This window comes from Cotesia glomerata, linkage group LG1, assembly GCF_020080835.1.
Source record: "Cotesia glomerata isolate CgM1 linkage group LG1, MPM_Cglom_v2.3, whole genome shotgun sequence".
In the NCBI taxonomy this organism is placed as follows: Eukaryota; Metazoa; Arthropoda; class Insecta; order Hymenoptera; family Braconidae; genus Cotesia; species Cotesia glomerata.
The window spans coordinates 27,217,140-27,233,800 of NC_058158.1; the positions used below are offsets into that span (position 1 = coordinate 27,217,140).

Sequence of the window (16,661 nt, forward strand, 5' to 3'; positions counted from 1 at the left end):
TGAGAACGTTTACTAGATAAATATTCTGCAATGCAAAAGCTGTTTCGAAAGAAGGAAGGGATTGTTAATTATGATACCGATGTTTCTAGCAACTTTCATCCATAAATAACACTATGTTATTAATATTTTATTTCATTCAATCGCAGAATCAAATGTTCTTTAAATTATAAGAGATAAGAAATAATTATTCTGATTTGTTAAATACTAATTTTATTCTTCAAGGTCGACTGGGCGTACATTTGACATACATTTAAAGACACTTTGATCTACATACGCATGATTGTGGTAATATTACAAGTGAAAATACTTTCCATCGAGTTTTCATTTTTAACTTGTACGATATTTGATTTATTAATTTCAGATTATTTAAATGAGGGCACATTCTATCCTTGATTTAACTTTCAAGTATATATTAATGAAGAAAAAAATATTAATATTGAGAAACGTGTGTGAATGAAAATTGTGTAAAAAAGAAAAATTAGACTGGTGATGAAAGAAGAAAAAGAAATAAGACAGTTTTTCTTCGTTGAATTCGACTTATTAGATATGCGGATATCTATTCTCGTGGAAAACGTTCACTTTTTTATCTTTTGCCCTGCAAAGGATAAAAGTTGGTATGAAAAGATCCGCGATGATGATAAGTACGGTCTATCGCTCTACTAACCAACGTTGAAATGGCTCCGACGCTAAGTAATTCGTTGTATAGCAATTAAAACGTTTATGGTTAAACGGCTAGTATATTACGTCAATTTTCTTAAACTTTCTTTATCATCGCCAAGAATACAGGAGACTCTTTATTCAAATGTGCAGTCATCAATTTATGTAGTGATGCTCCTTTACTTAGACCATTAACATAAAAATTTTCAAACTTTCATTTTTTTAGGCATTATTAATTTTTATTAAACATTTAAAACATGATATTACAAGAAATTCACATTTCTTTCAATTGTAAATTCATTAAGTGCTCAATAAATGGATTGATGAACATCAAATGTATAGAATAAAGATCTTAAAGGAGAATGAAGGACTATTTTCAGCTTGTTTGAAACTTAAAACTAAAAATTACATCGATTTTTATTAAAAAAAAAAAAAAAAAAATTAAAAATTTCAGGCATAACATTATGGAAAAAAAACAAAAATATTTCAACTATTCCAACTCGCGTGTAAAGTTATCTTTGTTCAAGCCTAAGTTGAGGGTTCCATATACGTGATTTGAGTTATCCTATACTTTCCTCTTTAGTGTGCGTAGGTACTTCTTTTCACCTTAAAAATGCAACCGAAAATTTATAAATATTTCAAAACACTTTGCAGAGTTTATTTCATAGAAGAATGAGGGATTACATTTCTTGTTTAACAGGTTTCAGTGTTGATGAAGTGAAAAAAATCATATCATAGATAATTTGACAAGAAAATTTTTGCAGAAAAATTTATTATTGTAAAAAACCATTTTATTGCGCAATTCAAATTATTTTTAAGCATTTACAACTCACATTTTAATAAAATCTTAAATAATAATGGTATCGCAAAATGTTTTGATAGAAATGGCATAATAAGTATATGTCTAAGTGTAAATAAACCAATATGAGAAGTATTGGGGACAAATTCCACGAGAAGTTATCGTTGCCAAGCCGGTTAGGAAATCTGATATCCGGCGAGAATGATTGATTGATTGATCTTCAAATCAACTCTGTTAATTTTTTTATTTTTACTTCAATATTTATTCTAATTATGACTTCTTATTATAAAAGTAAATGACTTAATGCTACGAGCATCTTGATTTGCCATTGATGATCAAGGCTAATGTCCGACTATAATTACGATATGATAAAAGAAAAAATTAATAATATTCATTGCCTTCCACATCAAGAATTACAATAGTTAATAATAATAACTCAGAATTTTTTATCTCAATGACCTGATTATCTCGATCTAAGACTTTAAATCACTGAGTTGAGATTCGCGAGCGCATAACTGAACCGCACTCAGGCGATCTGGCAATAAACTAATGATATATCCGAAGCAAAAAGACTTTAAATCACGTGGAGGAGGTAAGGAAGATAGAACATAAATGTGATAGGTACATGCAGAAGATACTTGTCGAATTAAAAGTAGCCTCAGGGATTTTATAACGGTCCGCGACATACTGACCAGGTTTAGTGACTGCCTTGGCTTCTCCTTCACTTGATTCTTCGGCCATCAGTGTCGGCCGCTGTGAAGAAGAATCGAACAAGTGCTTTTAGCAGGTTAAGAGTAGAATCACGAATAAATCCAGCACGTGCGATTTTCATTCATGCAAATATTCCTGGCAAGCCAGCTCCTATTTATTTGCTGCTGCTACCGCTTCGATAAAATTGGAAAACAACAAAAAAAAAAAAAGTACGAAGTTTTTTTTTTTAATGAGCCAAGAATTCCAGATGAAATCGAGCGAAAGTTTTAACATGCGTTGGGGACTTACTAATCGAAGCGGCTTTTCTCCTCGAGTAGGCTGCGCTTGGAAGCATCCTATTAGAATAGCTATTCCGCATTATAGAAATTAAATTATAATTCAAACTTTAAAAATTCTTAAGATAACTTTAATGATAAATTTTTCATCGATGTAACTCGAAATTTTTTTTTTTTTAAGATTTAAAATCTATGTCAACAAATATTATTTATTTTATATATTTTATTATAATATAAAAATTATGAACAAGTGTTTAAGATAAAATAAAAACATATCTTCTTTATTTAGTGTTTATGTAGCGTACTTGAACTGCTATGTGATTATGAACGAGACTTAATATTTGATATAATTTTTTTTTAATTAATCATTTATGCTACAAAAGATTTGCTTTTAAAAACATCAAAGTTTATGGGAATTTTTGGTCATTTTTTCTTTAATTTTTAATGAAAACCAAATTTTATCATCTTCTGATAAGAGCTTATTAATCTCTCTTAAATCGAATTAGTAGATTTCCACTATCTGGTAGTGCAATATACATCAGTAAAATACTTTGCACATCAAAATAGTAAATATTCACTACCAAATAGTAGAAATCTACATAGTATATTTTGAATACATATAGAAATTTGAAATCACATCAGAAAGCAGTTTTACGAGGTAATCAGAATAGAGTAATCCTCAGCTGGCTATAAGGATCAGAGTAGCCCTCCTTTGGGTAATTAGAACAGCGCGATTACTGATCAAATTAGATAACACTGTCCCAGGCGGGCCATAGCCAAATTAGTTAGGTTTACTCGGCTGCCCAAATTTCCTGCGAAATATAATACTTCCCGGGGGAGAATCCAGAATGCCAAAATACAGCATGTATTTTTTCATTTTTTTTTGAGAGAAAGAAACGACGTCTAATTGAAAATATTTTCATAATAATTCCATTTTAATCCTAAGTATTATTAAATTACCTTAATATTACTAACGCTATAAAGTATATCTTTTATATTAAAACTCAAACTATTGCCAAATACGCATACAAAAAAGGTAAAAAGATAATTTAATATCGTACTTGGCGCAATTCTGGTTGCTAATATATAGTTTTTGCATCATACAATAAATTACATACATCATAACGTTTTTTAGAGCTCACGGAATGCGAAAAAACAATCAGTCGAGAGTGTTTGTCTAGAGAAATCAAGAACTTCCGTTATGATTTGACAAGTATCCGTTCTCATTTAAAAAAAAAAAAATAATCAGTGGTGGTCCATAGTTGGATACTTAATTCTTAAAGAAACTCAACAATTTGGTTTGGTAGATTTATGGGCCAGGTAACGCGTGTATACACATAAATCTGGAAATTTATTATATTTTTATTTAAAATAAAAAATAGTGAATGGGGAGAAAATGATAGAGAATGGAATGTATGACAGTGGGTCGTAGCGCAATGGACCAAGCCCAGTGTTAAAAAGACATTCTCTCCCTTTTATCTGAGACTCTGAGACTAAAATATCGTTGACGTCGATAGGAGCGAGTCTGACGTAGTGTCGAAATTAACATGCACAAATTTAAAATAAGAGAGAGTGCTGGCTGGACAGCATTGATGGCGGCAAATCGATGAGTTTATTGACACTTATTTATAAAAGTATACAGACGACGATAAAGTTCAAAGGTCAGGACGCAAGAAGAAATGATGTCGATGTGAAAATCATAGAGTGGAATCTCGACTGACTAGGTGACTTCTTCTTTTGGATTCGCTACATCGGAGAATGTTTAGCTCAGGTGAAACTGAGGGGACTTTCTAACGTACTAACTTCTCCGCACGACATTTAAAATTCGAAGATGCTGTGTCTTTTATATTCAGATCATGCAATTATATATAAAACTTTTATTACATTAAAAAACTTTTACTATTGAACAAATTTAGCCGGTTTTAAAATCACGCGGCAAAAGTAAAGAAATTTACATTTGCTTTTTGTTTTTTGAAATCGAAAAAAAATTATAGTATAAAAATTTGATTAAATCAAGTTACAATATCACAAATATATTATATTCGAGTATTATACATTTCTATTGAGCCCAATGAAATATCTACCATTTTTAATACTAGATATTTAAATTCTGAAAAGTTGATTTATGTTGGATAATTAGTATTATAATTATCTTCGTTCAAGGTTAAGTTACTATTTGAGATAGTTAAAATTAAAAATTAAAATTAGTCGCTAAAATTAAAAAATTTTTTTTTAATTTTCTGAATGAAAGCCGTTAAAGTTTTAAATCAACAGTTAGAGTATATTTAAATACTTCACAGTTTCAACTTAAAACTTTTAATTATTCAAATATTGTCTTATAGAATGAATTTTTCGATATACACAGTAAAGAATTTTTCGTCATTGTGTAGAGTATTAAAAATTTGTGTGTTGAATATTACATTCTAGTGTGTAGAATTTGACACTCTCATGTGTTGATTTAATAATTCAACACACTAGAATGTTAAATTCTACACACTAGAGTGTAATATTCAACACACAAATTTTAACACTCTGCACAATGACGAAAAATTTTTTACTGTGTAATTTCAAAATTTAATATACTTAGATCCAGAAAAATTCGAAATATTTTGAACAAAAAATTGAACAGTGTAAAAAGTCGGTATCTATTGTGGGAGCTGTTGATCAATTTTGTTATTTTATGCAATTATTTTCAGAAAAATACTTCTATAGAAATTGAAACTCTTTCAGCAATATAACTCACTTTTTTATTTATTAGTAATTTTAAGAGTTTAACATTTATCTAAGTAAAATGATGTCTTTTTTTTAGATTGATTGAACCGAAAAGGATACTAACATTATGGTCCACCTAAAATGTGTCAAAAATGGAAAATTAAATCAAACCGAAATCAGTGATTAGAAGCTAATAAAAGCCGATGTGTATAAAATTTACATGAACGACAAATATCTTTCACAATTATCAAGATGTATAAGGGAGCGGTCGGCGTTTTCTTGGGATAATCATGACTTAAGTAAAATGGCAGGTGAACGTCTCTACGTACCTTCTCTCTCGCAGCCTCACCTCAATTCGTCTTTGATATGAACGAGATTGCAAAGTGAACCAGACATTAAGTCAACGACCAAATGCTTTCCCATGTATTGAAAATATAGAGGTGCACATTCCACAGGTAGTGTAAAGTTTTCACCAATACCAATTCAATAAAAATAGTAGGTAGATCATTATACTTTATTTAAGCTCAAGTATTTATTTTGTATTAGATTGCAATATAGTTGCGAGTGCGTAAGTTGTCAGCAAAACAAACACATAGACCGCAGTATCGGTGAAACCACCAGCGATTCTGGAGAACTCTCCTGGTGGCCTCAATTCTTGAGTACGAGCGTAAGTATCCGGTCCCTTCAACGCTACTGGTATAAATGACAGAGAAAAGTAAACAAAAGTTTGCGATAAACAAGGATATATTATACACGTATATATTTTGCAACTATTTCGAGCTACGTCACTTTTCATTAAAGATTTTGCTACCATTATAAAGATGGATATGGAAAAAAGGCATTTTTTGCTATTCGCTATATTGTTATTGTTGCATTACAAAGAAGTGATTCATTGGTCAGTTGTTTATGGACTTAAACTCGGTAGACAGATTAACAAGAGAATGCTTCTTGTAGAAAATAAAATAATATAATATAATATTTAATTAATGCATTCCGTAAAAGTTTAAAATGATTTTCAGGTATTTTATATTCAAATTAATTCTTCATATCATTTTATTTTTTTAAATAGATAATTAATGATTCGGGATTTACTAAACATTTTCTTTTGGAAAGGTAAAATAAAATGTGATGTGAAAAATTAATTATCGACCATATTCTTATTCTAAATAACTTTTTACAAGACTATTCTTTTTTTTTTTTTATTTAAATGCAAAAAAAATTAATGACAGGTTTGAGTAATTATTCCTTATAGATAAATAATAACAGTGAGATTTTAAGGATGCTAAAGAAATCGTTAAAATTTCTTTTTCATTTCAACAAAATAAATTAACTTTAAAAAAAAAATATTAGAAGAATAGAAAACAAGAAAAAAAAATAATTTGTGAGGAAAGTATATGTCAAGGCTTAGATGTATTTTAGTTATATCGCTAAAACCGTCAATTTGCGAGATACTTGAGATAGACTACAGCAATTGTTTCTTGTGGACGATCTATGTGCGCTGCTTATGCTTCATCAACACGGTTCTTTACCGCACCGCCTTCTTCCGTCGACTCTTGCTATAACGTTTAGATGCCGTATAAACTTGATTTCACTTTTAGAAAGCATCCGAAAGATTTTTGGTTTGGTCGAAATATAAATGATAAGTAAGTAGTGTCATTATAATAAATAAATAATAAAAAAAATTCGAGAAATATATACGAAAAAAAAAACTACTTGAAATAACTACCAATTAAAATTTTCATCCTTAGAGTATTATTGTTATTTTGGAACCGTCTTTGAAAGAAGTGGAATTTTTATTCGACCGTGTTTGTGGGCGAATTCTGATAAAGTTTTTTTTTTTATCATTTCATCTAAAAGAGTTAACTTCAAAAGTAGTCTCATAAATATTTTCTTATAGGCCAACCATCTGTTTGGAGATAAAGGAATAGTTTCTTTAATTAATAAAACCTTAATGTATTCGTATAAATGCATGAAATTAAAAATTTCAAGCTTTTACAGCTTAGTTATTTCTTATTTTTATAACTTTGCCATTATTTATCAGAAAAACTGAAAAACGAAATTTTCACTAACCAAAATTATTTTTGAGTAGACCTTACTTCTTTATCTACACAGAAAAAAAAATTTACTTAAATCAAGTAAATAATTTTGAAGAAATTCATCTTTTTTATTTGAGTAGAACAATTCTTAAATTAAGAAATTTTTCTCGGTTTGAGTAAATTTTACTTGATTTAAGAATTTTTCGTCTTAATTCAAGACGATAAAATTTTTCAAAATTATTGTCTTGGTTTAATTTAAGAATTTTTCTCTCGATTCAAGTTAATTTTTTTTTCAGTGTAGCTATTAATTATTCATATCCATCACCATGGCAAATTATATAAGAATAATTAAATTTCTAATATTTATATTCATACTATTCACTCTCTGTTTTGTGATTAGTTACTTAATATACATTAAGTATATAATATTTATTTTTTCGTATGTAGATAATTAATATTAATTTAAAAAAAAAAAGTAAAATAAAGATACCGCAGATAACAATAATCAATAAATCATTCGTCTATGTATAATCAATTATTTATTTCGATAGCGAAAATTTATATTTATTAATGGCTCTATTTCATCAAGGATGAGAATATAATTTGAGTAAGAACTTGTATAGAAGTACTTGAGAGAAATCGTTTGCGTTTAATCGCGCGAGAAATACCGATCGATCGTTCGAGTCACGAATATCTTGAATTTTATATTGCTTTGTTTGTACGCTTAATATATTTATAGTCCGTGTATGAATAAACAACTGCATAAATATACTCTAGTATGCTATATGATAATAATAAAAAAAAAAAAACTTGGGAAATGTCAGCTGTTCGCTTGGAACCGGGACCATGCACTTGTACCATATAATATACTCTTCTCAACAATCATTATTATTAGTGTGACCCTCTTCCATCTAGCGACTTTGAGTCAATATAATAGTTTACGATTAGAAGGTATTCTGTTCTGGTAACATTGCATTATTCTAACAATGATAGTGATTAAAAACTCAACACGTGTTAATTATTATTTTATAATTTTATTACATGTATTATTGTAATATATCCACAAGCAGTGTTATTTTGAAACTGAAAATCCTTGAGAATGAAAGCATTAAATTAATATAATTATATGCGCTTCAAAAATTTATTAATAAGTACAGGTCATGGGTTATTTGAGAGAGTTAACTTACAGACAAGTAAAAATGATGATGATGATGACGATTTTGTCTGGAGAAAGTACGCGTGTTACATCAGTCCTTTTAATAAATATATCTAATGTCTTTTCTTGAATTTCCATTGGAAGAAGATTCTTATTAGCCGATTCACTAATACATAAGTCATGAATTATAAATTATCAAATTTATTTTTTATATCAGAGTACAAGCAATAAAATGGTCTCTCATTAAATTTTATCCTTTAATAGATAATCGTATATCTAATTGGTTGATTTGCTCGAAAGATTGCGTTAAATCGACAAGTTTTTTTCAGCTTAAACTTTTTTCAAACCAAATGAATATAACTTTTTTTATTACAACAGAAAAAGGCTAGACCAGAAGTCAGTTGCAAGTCACTATTTGCTCTACTTACTTAGTCGAATTATTTCCAAAAAAAATTTAATTATTTAATTAACAACGAAACATGTAACTTAAAAATATATTTACGATTTATAAACAACCGTACAATTTTCGAAGACTAAAAACTTGTTTTTAAGTTAACGAGCTGACTAAACTGCAAATTGAAATGCTTATGGCCGAACCAAACTCGCAAAAATTGGATCGTAAAATCAGAAAGTAACATCTGAGAAACGGAAATACATAATAATGCTAATAATACTTTATACAAGTTTACCATGACTTTTTTAAAATAAAAGATGTCACATAAAAAATAAGGATAATAATTAATCATTATCTTAACCATAAGGATAATTATAATTATTGTGACAATCGAGAACTTTCTTTCATTATTATTGAAACAATCGTCATCTTTATGAATCATTAAGCCACACTTTTACGATTTAAACTTGCATACTACCTTGCAATTAAACTGTTTATTATGCATACGTACATAAGTCAATAAATATATAATAAAAAATAATGAAAAATTAATAATGAAAATAAATACGTTGGCAAGATTACATTGTACTCAAACATCATTGGTACCCATCAGAACAGAAGTCGTACACAGACATCAATATAAACCTGTCTTACATCCCACCTGAGTTATTCCATCACTGAAGAAAGAATAATAGAAAGATAAACGTGGGTACTAATGCATAGTGTTATCTTGTTTTATTTATTTTTTTCCTTACTCATTATGTTTCCACTTGGCTTATTATTTTCTTACCAATCCCATTAGTTTTATTTCAGTTGTTGTTCTATTTGTGTTTAGCCGTTTTTATTATTTATTCGTGTCTTCTTTTCTTTTGTTTTTTATTTCTTCAAATCCCAGGTTACATCTTAAGGAGCTACTTCTTGTCGCAACAGTTATTATTTGCTCTGCAATGTGTTTAAAACAACAAACGACATGTACACTTTCATCTTGTGTAACAGCCGAGGATGAATCTTCTTTGTGGTAAACAGAGTACATCATGATATTTTCTCGCTCTTTCTCAACTTTTTTCATCTCTCTCTCGTATCCCTTCAGTGTAAACTCGACTCTTATATATTATATTTGTTTTACTAGTGTAGTGAGCCATAGAGCTCGATGCTTTTGCGAAATCTTCCAGCTTCTCCACGCTTCTATGCTCAATTCATCCATTAAGAACGTGCACTACACAACGTTGTCTTTCGCGCGGGAACCAGACCAGAGACACGTTCCCTTGATGGATATATCCTCTGATGATTCTTCTGTAACTGATGCCCACGTACTCCCACATTATTTTTTTATTTTTTCTGTAGTAATTATTCATTGTAAAAGTTATATACTACTTATTTGTCCTTGATTAATTTTTAAATTCTAAATTTTCAGGTCTGCTTAAATATTTTTATAATTACAGTTCTTAAAAGTTTATCAATTATATTTAAACATGAAATTTATATTCCTGTAAGCATCATTTCTTAAAAATGCTATTAAAATTTTCGATGCATTATAACTTATAATATTATAACCGTTTAATTGCATAACTTTAGTTGTTTATGTAATAAACCGTAAGTTTAATTAAATATGAAACAATATATTTATAAAATTGCTTATAAAGAATTAGTTTTTTTATAATGACTTCAATAGTCTTATCAGTCACTAAGATATCAATTGACCAAAAAAGAGACGAAAAATTGTGTACTGAAGCTAAAGTAAATATAAACTTATAAAAAATTGATCAAAAGAATCAGAAATTGTATATATAAATACGGTTACTCCTTAAACCGTTATCCGAAACTGGGATACGATTGTACATATACGCAGGAATATATCCCATAGCAAGTTAAGTTGTGTTTACACGATATACCTACTCACATTGAAATAGCGGCTATTTGCTTCTATTTCCCACCAGAATTCCCAAAGTAAAGTAAAGAACTGAGAACGAGAGCGGTAGTATCAGAAAAAACGACGTGTGATGTTATTTTAAAAAATCCAATAATTAAATAGCAGTTTATTTTTTGTTTTGTTTTGTTTTTATACAATATAATACTTGGAAGTAGAATATAAAAATATTGAATTGTTAAAAATTTTGTTTGTTTAATAGTTACTGCGTGTACATAATAGCATCATATATCATTTTATAGTGGGTAATAGAAAAAGTACAAGATATGTGAAGATAAAATAAATCTGTGAAAAAATATTTTTTTACAGATTATATCAACAGGTATCCTTGCGCAATGAGAACACAAAATGAGCGAAGAATAGGAAAGAGATTTTAATCGTTTATATAACGGCTTCCTTAAGTGTCAATGGGATGACTTCAACAATAACATCATCTTGAACTTTTAGCCGTTCTTAATTATAAGTAACAAAAATTATTAATTAACACTTTATTTATTATCTAATCAAATGTATGTTACTTCATTAACAAAAAAAAACCTCGTCTCTTTGTTAAAGTTATACTTATAAAATTTTAATGATTGAAATATATTTGTTAACAAGTTGAATGATTAAATAAATGTTGTTTATTACAGTATAAAAAAGAAAAAATTATAATTTATTTTAATATTATCGAGTAATTAAAAATAATAATAGTCTAATTAAAAAATCTGCCAAGTATGAGTTGTACTTATAGCAAAGAGGCAATAAAGAAAAGTCAATAAACTCCCACCCTCACCATCCATGATTAGAACTGCACCGGGACTATGAACAAATACATAGTATGAGGAACATAACACATTCCTCAACGGTTCAGTGTGTCACTATAGTTATGTCGCGTGTTTGCACGTATCCGTCAGACATAAGCCCTCAACAGTGAACATAGTAGTATTATGTACACACCACATCAGTGTAGATTGGTATATCAAGTGTTGAAAGCATTGTGCATTGGTGCTAGAGTAAAATGGGGGAGACGCGAAAGGTGAGCGACGACCACCAACTTCGTCACACTACGATTAATTCTTCTTCTACTGGTGTTTACAGTTAGATTAAACTCAACCGACCCGTTTCCGACATTGACGCCACAAATATTCGAGGGACATACTGTCAAATAAAGCCAGGACTACTATACCATTCATATCAATTGCTACTACACACTCATATATTGATCAGTCCATACTTGTGGACTAATTGTAGCCGGTAATATTTGTACCTGTTCATTCATCTTCCATTTCCTTTTTTTTTTTATTTCATTCAGAACATTTCAGGTAATAATAATAGTAAATCTTTGGTACAAAAAATGAATAGTGATGCTTTTCGTATAAATTTTATTCTGACCCCGATCAGTTATTTTATTGAAGATAGATAATGATTTGGAAAAATTGATACACTAATAAAAAAATTTACTTGATTCAAAGAAATGAATTTTTACAGAAGATTATTTTGAAGAATTTTTAACTTCCCGCTAAGAAAATTGAAGATTTTCAAAAATCGGGAAGTTATTGTTTTCACCCCGTTTTGCAAAAATCGAGTTTTCATCAGATCTCGACGTTTGAAGGTCACAGGAAGCTTCCCTGACTATCCCCGCGAGGTTGTCCCGGTGTCTGTATATGTGTGTGTGTGTGTGTGTGTGTGTGTGTGTGTGTGTGTGTGTGTGTGTGTGTGTGTGTGTGTGTGTGTGTGTGTGTGTGTGTGTGTGTGTGTGTGTGTGTGTGAAAGTATGTGAACCGCTTATAACTTTTGAACGGCTTGACCGATTTCATCGTGGTTGGTGCCATTCGAAAGGGCTTCACCAAACTTAGATTTTGAAAACTATTTGGACCGATTCAGATCAATAGATTTTGAGAAATCTTAAAAAAACTGAAAAAAAAATTTTTTTCAAATGTGGTTTTTTTGGAATAACTTTTAAACGGCTTAAAGGTTCAATTCCAAAAACTAATCAGCTCTTAACCTCGAAAAACCACGTCGATCGCCACCAGTCCGGTCAAAATCGGTTGATTCGTTCGAGAGATATCGTGAACGAAAGAAAACCGAAAAAAGTGTTTTTTCGGAATAACTCCGAAATTCCTTGCGCGATCAATTTAAAATTTGAGATTCTTTGTGAGGCTTGAAAAACTGCGTCGAATGCTGCCAACCGCGTGAAAATCGGTTTATTCATTCAAAAGTTATTGCGGTTTAAAAATTCAAAAAATAGTGTCTTATCAAATCTCTATCAGACTTTTGAGCTCGAAGAGCTCAAAAGCATAGGAAAGCAATCACTTTGAGCTCGGAGAGCTCAAAATAACCCATAAATTGTATTTTTAAGCTCGAAGAGCTCAAAAACATCATTGGTGCAATTTTAAGCGCCTAAGTATGGAATTAGCGGGAAGTTGCAGGGATGGCCTTCAGGGTCAACCGTTTTCCTAATTTTTTTTCTTAAGCAAAACAGAAAAGGTAGGGTAAATGTTCCAGTAGTTGACCGCGGGCACCAGTAGTTGACCGCTTTCATAAAAAAGTCCAAAAATTATTATTAACTGCATTTTTTATGACCCTGAAATTTATTTTTAACTATTGTTGAATTTATAATCATTACAATGAATATGTATTCCAAATATTATTTAATTTTTAGAACATCGAAAATAATTCATGAAAATTTTTCACCGCATGATCTGACTAAAATCGGTCAATTACTATAGTAAAGTATCCGAGAGGCGACTACATGTTTTAGTTAACAAAAAAGTTTCTATTAGGTTAATCTTGCCAAATTAAATTCTGAAGTAGTCTTTAATAGTTTCTTAACAAATATTTTAATATGATTTGACAAAAACAATCAAATAAATACCAATTCAACGACCGGTCAGACACTGGCACAATAAAACACCGTTGTACCATCAATAAATGACTTCGGTCATCTATTGGAACCTGCTATTTTTCAAAATACCAGTAGTTGACCGCATGCACAGTTGTAAGTTTCTAACCTTTATAAAATAAAAATATAAATATGTTTACGTGATAATTTCATATTTACATACCCTGTTGAAAATCTCCAATAAGATCCCATCAAAAGCGACAAAAGCCACTTAGAAACCAATAAAATTTATGGGTTTCTAAGTGGCTTTTGTCGCTTTTGATGGGATCCTATTGGAAATTTGAAACAGGGTAGTGTTGTTATTTAAAATAATTTATAATTATTGAATTATTAGTAATAAAAAAGTATTTATGCTTATTGTTTAATGTGTTTCAAATAAGATGATTGTTGAGTCAAGTTTAAATTTGTACACTGATAGAAGGATTTATTATCTATTAATAATTTAATTTATTTAGGAGAAAAGAGTACATTTATTAATAGTTAATAAGTATTCATTTATATTTAACCAACATTTATTAACAATTAATAAATATTTTGTTGAGTGAATTTGTGTTTCGCTTGCAATGTTATATGTTATGAAGATTGCTTATAAACAAAAATCATCTTTACAAATTATTTACATTAATTATATTATTTTATAATAACATTTACTGTAACATACCAAATTTTATCACAGCTCATAATTATCTTTTATATTTTAAAATATTAAAAACGTTAATTTATTTAGTGAATTGAATTATTATCATGTATTCCAGCTGTAGGCTTATAAAAAGTGTCAAAAGAAAATTGCTATTTTTGCTTTTGATTTTAAATAAATATTTGTTAAAAGTTAACAAATATTCATTAAACATTAATGAATATTGATTAACAGTTAATAAATCGTATTTAATAAATAATTTATAAACTGTTAATAAATATTTATTAAACCCTATGATATTAACAAACATCATTAAATATAAACAAATCCTTCTATCAGTGTAACAAGTTTAAATATGAATTTTTTTGTTGATATTAGAAATATATAGACATAAATTTATAGTAATTAATAGTTTATTTTAAATAATAGTTATTATTTTTAATAATTGCATTCGTGTGCCTCAAAAAAAATGTTTTGCTTTTATCATTATTGAATCGAAGTTTAATTTACTAATCTGTTACTTTTTTATTATTATTAGTTTTGTTCTAAACTAAACGAATTTTGTTTACTAATAATACAAATCTAATTTAAATAAATAAGCATAAAAACATTATACATTAAACATAAAAAACTAATTAAAATTTACAAAATAACCAATGTTTGATAATCGGTCAACTACTGGAACACTCCGGTCAATTTACTGGATCAAGCCGGTCAACTACTGGTGTTTTTATCTTACCTGCATTTAAATGTGAATTTATATGTAATTTTATGAATAATTCGAATAAATAACATCACATATCAAAAACTTGAATATTGAAAGTTTAAATAAACTTAAAATTTTTTTTTTTTAGCGTATAATAATTAAATTACGATCAATTGAAATGCCAAAATTCCTTAATCGGTCAACTACTGGTGCATTTACCCTATTAAACTATATAAAATTTATTCCAATAAAGAATAATTTCTTGGTTCTAGAATATTTCTTCTTGATTCAAGAAATTAAATTCTTCAAAATGATCTTCTTAGTTCAAGATTTTTTAAAAATTAAGTTAAATGTTTTATTACTGCATAAATTTGCTTGACATAAATATTCGCTTGATTAATCTATTAAAATGTTCATTTTATGCAACTCTCTACTTTTTAAATGATTTATATCTACAATGCTATCAAAAAGGGAACGTACCTATAAGTAATGGTCTGATAGAATTTAATAGGTAATATAACAAGTCAGTGATTTAAAGTCACACTACAGATCAAATTTAATTGTCAGTATTTATGATATATATAGGGATTGTAATAAACAGTAGAAAACTGAAATAACAGTAAGGAAGAATAGTATCTACTGATCCGGCAAAGAAAAAGTCAGAAGATTAATTTAATTTAACTTTGTATATAATATAATAAGTATACATGACCGATGGTACCATAAAGACTCAAGTAATTTGTTTTAAAGCTCTCTGTTCATGCATTAAATCCGATTGCGATCGCGCGTAAAATCGATATGCTCGCGCGCAATCCTGCGGTCTTTGACCTGTCGCGACCCGTTAAATCAAAAGATTATTTACGATCATTCTTTCCCACTAAATGTCACTCTGTCATATATGTTATATATAATCAAATGTTTATTGCAAATTGATCATGACTAATTTACATAATTATATCTGTAGAAAAATAATAAAAACACTGATTTTTTTCTATCATCGATTACATAAAATAATACATAACTTGAATTTTACTCATTTTCTACAGGTTGAAACTCATTTGATTGACAGGATCATCAATAATATATGGTATTTATTGATATACACATAACACTACTTTATATTAATAAATACAGTTATAATTCAGACGGTAGTGAGTTAACTAGTAGCTAGAAATTTCAATAAAAATTACTAGAGAGTATAAGACTGCAGGCAATACGAACGCATAGTTACTACTGTATATAAATATTTAGCGTTGTTTTATTTTTTTGTTTATTCATTAATATATACACATAACATATCTCACGTGTATATATAATAATCAGAGTAATAAATAACACGTGGTAAAAATTAAATGTTACAAATATAAATTTTTTAATTTATTACCGCGCATAAAAGCATGAATTAACATTTTCTTTTTAATGTTTTGAAATTTATTTGACTTTTTTATTGTGGCTTTACTTATTCAGCGGTTATTATAAACATTAATTCATCCATAAACAAATACCTATGTATGACTTGAGCATTTAAAGATACAGTAATATGCAGAGTGCAATAACTTTTCTTACGGTAATAACTAATTCATTAATCCGTTTTCTTGAGAGGCGGAAGTTATTTGGAAGAACTATAGTGAAATGTTTACGGCCTAAAGCGACACTTCCAAGTGCCATCACTGTTTAAGTTTCTGCTTTAGTTAATACTGAATTGCCGAGCTTCATTAAATCGTCTGAATTGATCCAACGGTAAATGTGGTGAAACGAGAGAAAACA

At 28.8% G+C, this 16,661-nt stretch overlaps 1 protein-coding gene and 2 long non-coding RNA genes across 3 annotated transcripts in view; 2 read left to right on the plus strand and 1 right to left on the minus strand.

Moving 5' to 3' along the window:
* LOC123274530 overlaps nucleotides 1–16,661 on the minus strand; it is a 53,195-nt gene that overhangs the window by 31,765 nt on the left and 4,769 nt on the right. The window lies entirely within an intron of this gene.
* On the plus strand, nucleotides 5,241–11,145 carry LOC123275401. The gene is made up of 3 exons (XR_006511676.1): nucleotides 5,241–5,609; nucleotides 5,701–5,821; nucleotides 10,977–11,145. It is a non-coding gene; the product is annotated as an uncharacterized LOC123275401 (long non-coding RNA).
* Nucleotides 11,373–16,168, plus strand: LOC123275399. Its single transcript, XR_006511675.1, has 3 exons — nucleotides 11,373–11,685; nucleotides 11,748–11,903; nucleotides 15,941–16,168. It is a non-coding gene; the product is annotated as an uncharacterized LOC123275399 (long non-coding RNA).